The following is an 11,725-nucleotide window of genomic DNA, read 5'->3' on the forward strand; positions in this document are numbered from 1 at the left end:
GGGATAGCGGAGGAGCTCGGCCGAGATCCGCCTTTTCAAGGGGTCTCCAAGAGAGATCCTATCGCCAATAGCCTGAATCGGATGAAGCATCCGCCGCTTCGCGTCATCCCCAAAGGCAATGAGAAACAACAGCAACTCCGTTCATTGCACATCTCAAAATCCCAGTCCTCAACTGCTCAAGCTAAAAAAAACTCGATTCGAAAATACTGGACTGCGCTACATGCTGAACCTCTTTTTCATTCGAATTTTCTCTCTGATTTTCTTTTTGCCATTCGAATAATCAAATCGAAAATTCGATTTGCTGATGCTCCGTTTTATCTGTCCTGATGTACAACCCGAGGATTTTATCTGTCCTGATGTACAACCCGAGGCTCTGCAGAGCAGTTTAAAAAACGAGGAATTGTTCTGCTTTTCTATTATTTCTATACAAGCATAATAATATTTGTCATACTTGTTGCAGATTGACAGGATGCTGTAACACGCATTGGTGCTTGGTGCTGGACCTTTTACACATTGAGAGAAGGGCAACGGGGTCTATCCCTTACTCAGGCAGTCGTTAACATGTCGCACCCTGTAATAGTCGTTAACATCGACCACTTTATTTGTAGGTCGATTGATTTTGTGATGTCGTACACCTCAATCGTTTCCTATCCGTTCTGCATGCACGGATGTTAGCCCTCTGTGTCCTGTAGCTCGGAGTAACAAGTAATCGCTAGTTCTAGTTCCACGATGTCAAATCGGGGTGTGTGTGTGTGTGTGTGTGTGTGTGTGTGTGTGTGTGAGTGTGTGTGTGTGTGTGTGTGTGTGTGTGTGTGTGCGTGGTGGTCAATTCATCAGCCTTGCAAGCTGTTGAATGGTGCAAGCCCAGAACAAGCTGCTATGGCTGACATAGCTGTTCGCTATCATGGCTTCCGCGATGGGGAGGTCTGAGGTGTGTGTGTGTGTGTGTGTGTGTGTGTGTGTGTGTGTATGTACATGGTATGTGTGTGTGTGTGTGTGTGTGTGTGTGTGTGTGTGTGTGTGTGTGTGTGTGTGTGTGTGTGTGTGTGTGTGTGTGTGTGTCCCATATGGTGCAGTGGTATGTGCAGCGATTTCCAATCGATAGGTTGCGGGTTCGATTCCCGACGATTATGGTCACACACGTCTTTCTTCTCTTTCTCAGACTCTTCCTGACTTTTCTTTCATTCTCCTGGGTGGTTACCAACAGCCAGTGCATGCCGGAGTACGTGGTGTGATGTGTGTGCGGGAAAAAAATGAAAAGACCAAAAATAGGGATTCACTGGCCAGAAAAGGTCACTTCAAATAGCTGTATGGTGTAGACCAGGCTGAATAGTGACGGTCAATTCTTCAGCCTTGCAAGCTGTTGAATGGTGCAATCCAAGCACAAGTTGCTATGGCTTCTGCCGTAGCATTGCTATCATCGCCTCCGGCGATGGGCGTCAAAGGTCAAAAGGTCAAAGGTGTGTGTGTGCGCGTGTGCATGTAAGGATGTGTGTGCGTGTGTACAGTGCTGTCGGTTGCCGAAGAACCGGGTTTGAGAGTCGTAGCTTAGGCCAGTACTATTTTCCTTGTACTATGCACAATTGAGCCACAGGCATATCCGGTATAAATGTACGTCGGTATGATGTGCTTGGTGAAATCCTAGCCTGCTCGTTCTTCGGTATGATGTGCTTGGTGAAATCCTAGCCTGCTCGTTCTTCGGTATGATGTGCTTGGTGAAATCCTAGCCTGCTCGTTCTTCGGTATGATGTGCTTGGTGAAATCCTAGCCTGCTCGTTCTTCGGTATGATGTGCTTGGTGAAATCCTAGCCTGCTCGTTCTTCGGTATGATGTGCTTGGTGAAATCCTAGCCTGTTCGTTCTTCGGTATGATGTGCTTGGTGAAATCCTAGCCTGCTCGTTCTTCGGTATGATGTGCTTGGTGAAATCCTAGCCTGTTCGTTCTTCGGTATGATGTGCTTGGTGAAATCCTAGCCTGTTCGTTCTTCGGTATGATGTGCTTGGTGAAATCCTAGCCTGTTCGTTCTTCGGTATGATGTGCTTGGTGAAATCCTAGCCTGTTCGTTCTTCGGTATGATGTGCTTGGTGAAATCCTAGCCTGCTCGTTCTTCGGTATGATGTGCTTGGTGAAATCCTAGCCTGTTCGTTCTTCGGTATGATGTGCTTGGTGAAATCCTAGCCTGCTCGTTCTTCGGTATGATGTGCTTGGTGAAATCCTAGCCTGCTCGTTCTTCGGTATGATGTGCTTGGTGAAATCCTAGCCTGCTCGTTCTTCGGTATGATGTGCTTGGTGAAATCCTAGCCTGCTCGTTCTTCGGTATGATGTGCTTGGTGAAATCCTAGCCTGCTCGTTCTTCGGTACGATGTGCTTGGTGAAATCCTAGCCTGCTCGTTCTTCGGTAGGATGTGCTTGGTGAAATCCTAGCCTGCTCGTTCTTCGGTATGATGTGCTTGGTAAAATCCTAGCCTGCTCGTTCTTCGGTATGATGTGCTTGGTGAAATCCTAGCCTGCTCGTTCTTCGGTATGATGTGCTTGGTGAAATCCTAGCCTGCTCGTTCTTCGGTATGATGTGCTTGGTGAAATCCTAGCCTGCTCGTTCTTCGGTACGATGTGCTTGGTGAAATCCTAGCCTGCTCGTTCTTCGGTATGATGTGCTTGGTGAAATCCTAGGCTGCTCGTTCTTCCTTGCCCGACAGGTACATGTAAGTACCGTGGGGTATAAAAAGAATAGAATGCATCCCTAAGAATGACGTCACCAGCATATGCAGCTAGGAAAAAGTCCGGTGAAGACAAAATTGACTGCCACCACCAGGATTCGAACCAGGGACCTTCGCTTGAGGCCAGCGATGCTCTAACCACTGAGCTATGGTGTAGCCGTCATCCCAGCAGAGACCGTTCAACATTTTCTTCAGACTTAAAATTCATGTAAATTATTGTCGACGAATTCACTCAAGGAACTCAATTCAAAGGAGAAAAACAAACAAATACTGCACCCGCTCCGAGCAGTGGTAACGTCTATGTTGCGACTGCCACGTCTGGAATACAACCGAACAACAAGCAGCTGCACTGGCAGATGTCACCCGCGTAGCACCAGCCAGACTGCGACCATGGTCGCCTAGCGCCTGCACACCACAGTCTACAGTGTCAGGCTGATGCACATACAGGTAAAGTCAGTATCGCCTACAAGGTTGACGGCTATAGTAATAATGCCGGCTGTATTGATCAATTGTGTGTTGCTCCCTACATGGGAGCTCGCGCTTTTCCTGCGACTTGAATTCTCACTTGACTCACGCTGCTTTCTGGAGTTCACGAGGTGTTCGTCGCGCTGGAAACGGAGCGTCTCTGTAAGTTTGTATCCCTGGTGATGTTTTTGCCTGGAGAGCACTAAGTGGTGCTCTTCAGGCATAATCTTCCTCAGCCTACTGAAGCTCAACTGATGAGGGGTGAATTCCCCGAAACACTGTGTATTGAGCAGGAAGTGGTGCTTTCTTGCAGGTTTGCCGAGTGGACGGTTCGATGGACTTCTCGTGTGCTCTTGATGCCAGTCGTGAGTCTGTCAAGTGAGAATTCAAGTCGGCAGGAAAAGCGCGAGCTCCCATTGTAGGGAGCAACACACAATTCCCCAGTTATCGCCGAAGTCGCACCAACCTCTTCTTCTTTTGTAATCTATATTCTAATGTATCTTCTACCTCTTCTCGCTTACGAACATACTTTCTCATTTTCCATACTTACTTAGGAGACTCCCTTCGATAGGCATCTACTTGCCTCTGGAGGATCCGTGAAATAAAAATCAATAGTGATCAATTTCTCAAATTCATTTTCATTTGCCATAACTAATTACTGTTAAAGTATACACAGTTATCGCGTATAGTAATAATTATATCGCCTATAGTGATCAAATTCATATTTCAAAAGACCTTTATTGCATTATTTTTGCATTGGTTATAGTTGATAAATATGGTGGTAAACACACGCCTGCCCACACACGCTCTCTAAGCTGAAAAGTAAGTTAGTTCTGGCACAGAGCTCTCCTTCTCACCACCACCATCAGTTCGCGAGTTGGCCAATTTTTTTCAAGACGATATTAATATCTCCACGGACCCCCTCCCCCCCCCCCCTTCAAAACGAACATACAAACGTTTATGCAGGGTATCGATTTTTTAATGAAGTGTAATCTCGTCGCGAAACGTGACCAACAGGAACTCTAAATTCACCGTACACCTAGGTTTTAAACATTGCCACAGTCACTCACCCTTGCCATGGCTGTATTCTTGGGGTTGACTTTCATTTTGTGTAGGTCACCAGCTGCATGTTTGCAAAGTTCCCGCCCAAAGTTAGAGATCGATATTTTTTCAAAAGGACGAGACGAACAGGGACCGAACCCCCTCCCTCCCCCAAACGAACGAATATCTTCTCTAAAAAATATCGATATTTGTGGACGGCCGCTAAATAATAAGATGCTCAAAATCAAACATCAACGCTATAGGCGATACTGACTGTACATGTAAAGTGAGGTTACTTTTCGTGAGCATGGCGAGTTGCCATTGTGCTAACCGATGATGTTTGCCTGTCCCAGAAGTTTTGTTACAGGCGCATAATGCAGTACACATGGAATACATGTTGCTGGCTAGACAGCATGAAACAAGGTGGAGGACACTTCGTTCGGAAACAGTGACCTCACTACAACCATCTACGGTTGGTAGAGCCCCGGTCCGTCGGGACCATCTGAACAACTGTTTCCGAACACAGTGCCCTTCACCTTGTTTCATGCTGTCAAGCCGACAACATGTTTGAACTACTTCCCCGAAGTACATGTATAACAGGGTTTACAAGAGAGAGATTGGAACAAGGTTTATCTAATCATATTATAGATATTCATATCTAATAATAATGTAACCATGAATAGGACGAAGGCCGCAGACATCATTACTTGTTCGACATCTATGACAGTGTATTTTATAACAAAAAATATTATTGAAACCCAAAATCGATTTTATCGTTCCTATCATCAGTGGGGAAAAAATACGGAACTAAAGGATACAACCAAAGAAACTGAAGTTAAGTACTGTAAATAGAAAGGTGTTAGAAATAACATCAAGATACAAGTGCAATAAAACCACTAGAGGAAACGCAAAAAGGTAACAACTTACAATATTATGTAACCAAAGGTGAGAAGGCACTGAACGATAAATAGACAGAGCCGACTTCTTACGATCAACACATTCATCCGTCTCATCTCGCTCTTTCCCACCCGACTCCTCCTCGTCCATCTCATCGTCCTCTTCCTCGTTTTGCTCGTCATCCTCACGATCATCATCACTACCATCATCTGCCTCGTCCTCTGTCTCTTCACCAACCGTTTCGTCATCCAATTCCTCTTCCATCCTCGAGCGGAACGAGGAAGAGGACGATGAGATGGACTAGGAGGAGTCGGGTGGGAAAGAGCGAGATGAGACGGATGAATGTGTTGATCGTAAAAAGGTCAGCTGTGTATCTACACTTGTTATCTCGTCCTGACTGTCTTGGTGTGTATGATGACTCTCATTTGTCTGTACTGTGTCGTGCGCGTTATGTCCAACAGTTGAATGTCCTTGAGGCAGTTTGCATACGTATTCATAAGCCTGTTTTGTGTACTTCGAAGTAAGCAGAAAGAGCACGTTGTTGCACTGAGGTTGTATTCGGAGGTTGACACTTCGTTCAGTGCCTTCTCACCTTTGGTTACGTAATCTTGTTAGTAAGTTGTTACCTTTTTGCGTTTCCTCTAGTGGTTTTATTGCACTTTTATCATGATGATTGTTGTTTCTAACACCTTTCTATTTACAGTATTAAAGGGAGTCTACCTGTACTTAACTTCAGTTTCTTTAGTTGTATCCTTTAGTTCCGCATTTTTCCCACTGATGATAGGAACGAGAAAATCGATTCTGGGTTTCAATAATATTTTTTGTTACCGGATAGTGTACCCAGTGTGCTGACAGTGCTCAACACCATGGCGGAGGCAGAGCGTAATACAGAACAAAACAACAATGACAATCAAGGCTTGTTTGCTGCGACTTGAAGTTTCATGCTCTCGCAATCGTTGCCTGGTGATTGCGAGAGCATGAAACTTCAAGTCGCAGCAAACAAGCCTTGATTGTCCTTGTTGTTCTGTTCTGTAATATTTTTGTTATTATTATTATATTATTCCACAATCACGATGACATAGTGCCAATAAGCATGTGATGCGGACGATTTTAACCAGCCATGGTGTTATAAAATACACAGTCATACATGTCGAACAAGTAACGTAGTTGTGTGATGTCTGCGGCCTTCATCCTATTCATAGCAACATGTACATGTATATTAAAATTATTATCTCCAAGTACATTGTAGATTATTAATTTTGTTTATCTAATAAATTTGTAATAAATTAGTAATAATAGTATTTTTACTTTCGACTTGTTCTATCCAAAGCCCCACATTTAAGTGAATAATAGCAAGAAGGTACAAGAGAAGAGCTAGTGGGAAAAGGGAAACCAAGGAGGCGTCCAGGTGGAAAAGGAAAAAGTCACTTGAAAGATTAGAACATTGAAAGGATCAGTCACGCAATACGGTTAATTCCCATCGTAGTATTGTACTAGTACTGGGTTATACATGTATAATACATGTAGTACATATACATGTACTGTACATGTACATGTATATGTACATGTACATGTACATATACATGTACTGTACATGTATATGTACATGTACATATACATATACATGTACATGTATATGTACATGTATATGTACCGTACATGTTTTTCGATTTTGACAGCATGTTTACAAGGCGAGGAACACGACGACATCTACAACACAACAAAAAAAGAAGAAAACATTCTACATCCTACCAACCCCTAGAGTAAAGAGGGTCCGAACCTGGGTTTTCCCAACACGGTTCAAATGGTTGCAAGACTGGGACTCTGCCAACCGGGCAATGGCTGTAGTCAGGAGCACTATGCGTCCTCGCCTTGTAACATGCTGTCAAAATCGAAAAACATGTTAAGCGGCTTCTTTATATATGTACAGTTACGAAGTCTGAAGAAAATGTTGAACGGTCTCTGCTGGGATGACGACTACACCATAGGTAGTCTTTTTCCCTTTGCCCACCTCTAAGCGGTCAACTCGTGGAACTACAACAAACAATAATAGTTGTCAATTTGCCTGTATAAATCCATGGTAGGGTACAATTCCTTTTCCTCCAGAGCATCCCTTATGTGTAACGCCCTCCCTGCTCACTTGAAAGGAAGTGAGGACATTAGATCATTTTCTACAGAACTTTTGAACGCTCTAAATGACGACAAATTGACTATATCCCTATATCCCCTCCTTTTTGAAAATGAATTTCACCAATAAAATAAGGCTTGGAATTTTTTTAAACATGAATATCGACGGACTTGCCCCTTCTGTTCATGCATTGCCCTGCTCTAGGAATGGTTCATGAATCCGCCCAGTCCACATTCCTTGTCCGATTCTCTCTAGTAATGGTTCATGAATCCGCCCAGTCCACATTCCTTCTCCGTTTCTCTCCGTTTTTCTTTCCTTGCAGTTGCATCTTCCTCTCTGCTCTGTTTTATTTTCTCTTTTCGTTCGTCCCTCTTGATATTTGTGCTTTGTACTGTTGAGGCAACGAACTGAAATAATAAAACCAAACCAACCAAAACCATAGCTCAGTGGGTAGAGCATCGCTGGCTACAAGCGAGGGTCCCTGGTTCGAGTTCTGGTGGTGACAGTCAATTTTTTTCAGACTTTCCTGTTTGCGTCTTTCCCTCAAACTAGTCAAGAGTACATGACGTACTGTGTCAATATTTTTCATATCGACACTCTCCTCAACCCATCCACCCGGTAAACGAAACCATTTCTTTTTGTAAAGGCGACGAGGAGACAATAACTTTATTAATGCGATTAATAGTATAAGTGAAGCGGACTAGGTGTTGGCGGATAATGCTCGGTAATATGGGGTATAATACTCTCACCAGGCAATCAAGCAATGATTGCATACGCATCAATGGAGGACGCTGTGAGGCACAGGAGGGGAGCTCCAAGGTCCTGTTTAGTCACCACCCTCCAGCAAGACGTCAAGCTCACCGCCGTCGCATTGAAGACGAGCCGGCACCTCGAAACCCTAAGAAGTTGTGCAGTTGACCGGCAGAAGTGGAGTAACATTTGTTCTGCGGTGGTGTGAACACACATGACCGGCTGTGATTTTGGTGTGGACGCACATGACTAACTGTGATGACCAATGATTTCATTTCATTTATCTTATTTTTTATTTTTCTAAGAAAGAGCTTTGCTGATGTGGTGTATTGGAACTCATGTGAAATCTACACCGGGATTGTTTTCGTCAAATATCATATCTTCTCTTTTCTCTCTCTGCCGCGGTGCTTTTTGTCACTCCATTGTCGTAAGTTCCCTTTGGAACGTAGACGAGAATTATTATTATTATTATTATGCTCTCAGTGATGCTCCACAAAAGGCCATATAATGCTCCAAATAATGCTGATAATGCTCCTCCGGATGGAATGTAAACTGCTGAACCTTGCGGTATCGGGCTAAGAAAAACGCTTTAATATTGCACCGATGCTATGCAACATAGAACGAACAATCTGGATCCGCCGCAGAGACTCAGCTGAACTAACGGCCTCAGTAAGACCGGTGCCGGCTAGAGCCTTCCCAAGTCGTTTCTGATACGCCAAGAAGGACTCCTTGACCAGCTTCTGCCTCTGAGTTTCCCTCTCCAAACGGGACTTTCCTTGTTTGTGTCTCGCGGTAGCAATATGGGACATGATTATACTCTTCTTCCCTGACAATGTTGTATGGCATGCCAGGCACACTAACTTGCCACAGTCGCTTTTGAGCGGCTCCCGCACCCGTGTTTCGGCACTGATGGCCACTTCAGTGCTCTGTCCATGAGCTACTCGCGTCCTTTTGGAAACATTTCCAGACTTGGTAATAGCTGTTTTCTGAAAAGGCCGCTTCCTCGCTATCGCGGCAGGATCTGAAGTTTCCAGCTCGACGACGTCACTATCATCAGAGGACTCCGCCAAAAGCACAGAACGGCTACGTGTTTGCCCACGTGTCAGCCAAAACCGGTCAGGGCATTGAAGATCTATTTCTGGACATCGCCTCGCGCCTAACGGACAAAGAGTATGGGATAAGGCAGGCTAAGGCCCCGGAACCAGACAATTCCACAGAGGTTTGCCTCTTGGACAGGCTGGCGCCAGTGACCGGACAATAATTTCCTTTTCTTTACCCATTGCGCAAACTCAAGTTGGATACAAATCTATTAAATTTCATTCTTAATGTGCTTCCCAATCCATTCGCAAAAATCATATCCCCAGAATGTTGGCGCGAGTAAGGGTGAATGCGAGCGTGTGTTTGCTAGTTGGAGGTCATCACTGTATAAGCATCTTGTATCTCGTCCTAATTGCTGCAAAGTTTATTTCGATTCTGCTTTTTTCTGTTTTGTGCCGTGCTGGTCATGGTTATAAGTTTGCAGTGTGTTAGAAGCTGTTTGTCAACATATTCATAGGCCTAATCTGTGTGTCCAGAAGGATAGCATTATTCGTTTGAAATCCTTCTAATAGCAGCTTGTTTTGTTTGTTTGGCCCTGGATGGCCATGGTGTGTGTGTGTATGTGTGTGTGTGTATGTATGTGTGTGTATGTGTGTTCGTGTGTGTGTGCGTGTGTGTGTGTGTATGTGTGTGTGCGTGTATGTGTGTGTGTGCGTGTCTGCGTGCGTGTGTATGTATGTGTGTGTGTGTGTGTGTGTGTGTGTGTGTGTGTGTGTGTGTGTGTGTGTGTGTGCGTGTGTGTCTCATTCAGATCTTGTTCGCTATCGTTGCTATAAGAGAAAATCTGTGGGTGCACATCCAGTGCATTTGCAGATTTGTGTGCTTCTCTTGCGACGGGCGTATACATGGTACATGTACATGGTGTGTGTGTGTGTGTGTGTGTGTGTGTGTGTGTGTGTGTTTGTGTGTGTGTGTGTGTGTGTTTGTGTTTGTGGAGGCAAACGACTGCGAAAGGACCAGAGGACTAATCTGCCCATTCGCTAACGCCGAGACCCCTGGTCGGTCGAGTTGCTCCCTGTACATCGGCACGTCGTCCCTACATCCCCTGTGTCTTGTCTTGTGTTTGTCTCCACATGTCTCTTTGTAGGGCTGTGTTCCCAATAAAAAAAATATAAAAAAATTCAATGCAGCCAATGTAGCGAACGATTCTCCCGCCCGCAGGACATCACCCGCCACCGAAGACAGAAACACTAGCTGTGTGTAGAACGGTCCCCTTTCACCTCAATTACTCCCCTTGTTTCTTTTCCTTTCTCGCTGTTGTTTCCCGCTTCTGAGAGCGACGTGGCCATTTTGTGGCAGTTTTACATAGTAGTAGTAGTAGTGTGTGTGTGTGTGTGTGTATGTGTGTGCAATAACCTTTACCGCAAGCCTACCAGGACGGATCCGGTTGCCATTGCCACTGAGTCACAGTTTGCAGACGACTCAGCACTTTTCGCGACGACTCGTGCAGGGGCGGAGACGGCACTTGCAGTGTTTGACACGACCGCAGCTGAGTTTGGGCTTAAAGTTAGCGCTACCAAGACACAGTTCTTGGTTGCAGGTAGGGATGTTTCGCCTGGGGACTGCGCTCCAATCGAGCTAGCTGGCACGGTCATCGAGTGTGTTTCGGAGTTCCGGTATCTGGGATCTCTCATTCATCGCGGTGGCCGGTCGACACAGGACATCACTGCTCGGATTGCGCATGCCTCTCGTGCTTGTGGCGCCTTGCAAGGAACCATCTTCAGCAATCCTGACCTTGATTTGCATATCAAGAGGTGTGTGTTTAATGCATGTGTGCTGTCGCTCCTCCTCTATGGGTCAGAGTGTTGGACACCATTGCAACACGATCTCAGACGTTTGTCAGTCTTTCATATGCGGTGCATCCGTTCCATCCTGGGTGTGTCCCGCAGAGATTGCTGGAATAATCACACGACCAACGCCCAACTGTTGGAGATGTGGGGTGACTCTGATACCATCTGCGTGAAGGTCGCACAGCGTCGCCTAGAGTGGCTGGGCCATGTTGCTCGAATGGACAGTAGCCGGATGCCGAGACAGATCCTGTTTGGCTCACTTCTCACACGTCGCCCAGCACATGGCCCTCGCAAGCGCTGGAAGGATTGCGTTGTCTCCGACTTAAGAGTTCGTGGCCTCACCAAGGAATGGTACCCTATCGCCTGTGAGTCCCGTGCTGACTGGCGGACTATGTACGCCGAGCCTGTGGAGAATGTGCCTCAGCCTGACCCAGTGATATGTGCGGATTGTAATCGGTCATTCTCGCGCCCTGGAGATCGTGCTCGCCACAAATGTGTGGTTTCGCGGGCAAAGCCGATTGCTGAGCAGCGAGGGGCTTGCCACTGTGGAGATTGTGGGCGTTGGTTTCGCAGCAAGGGTGGTCTAGCTGTTCACCGCTGTTCCGCACCTCAGCCTCAGCCTCCCGAGCCCCGGCAAGTCTATGTGCAGGATGCCTGCTGTGCTGCGCACTGTGCTGTGTGTGCCCGCTGCTTTCGGTCTGTGCAAGGCCGCGGTCGTCACCGGTGCTCGAGGACTGGCCCGCGCCCGACTGCCCAGCAGCGTAATTCGTTCAGCCATGTATGCGTGTGTTCTCGCCGGTTCCGTTTGCCCCACCATCTCCGGCGTCATCAGGCTGCGT

This window comes from Sycon ciliatum, chromosome 9 (genome assembly GCF_964019385.1).
Source record: "Sycon ciliatum chromosome 9, ocSycCili1.1, whole genome shotgun sequence".
Lineage (NCBI taxonomy): Eukaryota > Metazoa > Porifera > Calcarea > Leucosolenida > Sycettidae > Sycon > Sycon ciliatum.